This window comes from Octopus bimaculoides, chromosome 10 (assembly GCF_001194135.2).
Source record: "Octopus bimaculoides isolate UCB-OBI-ISO-001 chromosome 10, ASM119413v2, whole genome shotgun sequence".
Lineage (NCBI taxonomy): Eukaryota > Metazoa > Mollusca > Cephalopoda > Octopoda > Octopodidae > Octopus > Octopus bimaculoides.
Window position 1 is genome coordinate 24,411,279 of NC_068990.1, and position 653 is coordinate 24,411,931.

General features: G+C 43.6%; 1 protein-coding gene across 1 annotated transcript in view; it reads left to right on the forward strand.

Moving 5' to 3' along the window:
• Positions 1-653, forward strand: part of LOC106879116 (neurofilament heavy polypeptide) — a 99,555-nt gene that overhangs the window by 87,218 nt on the left and 11,684 nt on the right. The gene's annotated exons all lie outside the window — the stretch shown is intronic.

Here is a 653-nt window from a genome sequence, read left to right on the forward strand (position 1 = left end):
AACATCAGAACCTGCAAAATCTCCTGTACCCTCAGAAAAAGCAGAATCTGAAAAGTCAAAATCCCCTGTCACCTCAGAACCTGCAAAATCCCCTGTTCTATCGGAAAAGGCAGAATCTGAAAAGCCAAAATCTCCTGTGACATCAGAGCCTGCAAAATCCCCTGTTCCCTCAGAAAAAGCGGAATCTGAAAAATCAAAATCTCCTGTGATATCAGAGCCTGCAAAATCCCCTGTTCCCTCAGAAAAAGCAGAATCTGAGAAATCAAAATCTCCTGTAACGTCAGAACCTGCAAAATCCCCTGTCACCTCAGAACCTGCAAAATCCCCTGTGCCCTCAGAAAAAGCAGAATCTGTAAAGTCAAAATCTCCTGTGACATCAGAACCTGCAAAATCCCCTGTACCCTCAGAAAAAGCAGAATCTGAAAAGTCAAAATCCCCTGTTACATCAGAACCTGCAAAATCCCCTGTGACATCAGAACCTGCAAAATCCCATGTCACCTCAGAACCTGCAAAATCCCCACAATCCCCTGTACCCTCAGAAAAAGCAGAATCTGAAAAGTCAAAATCTCCTGTGACATCAGAGCCTGCAAAATCCCCTGTTCCCTCAGAAAAAGCAGAATCTGAAAAGTCAAAATCTCCTTTGACATCAGAAC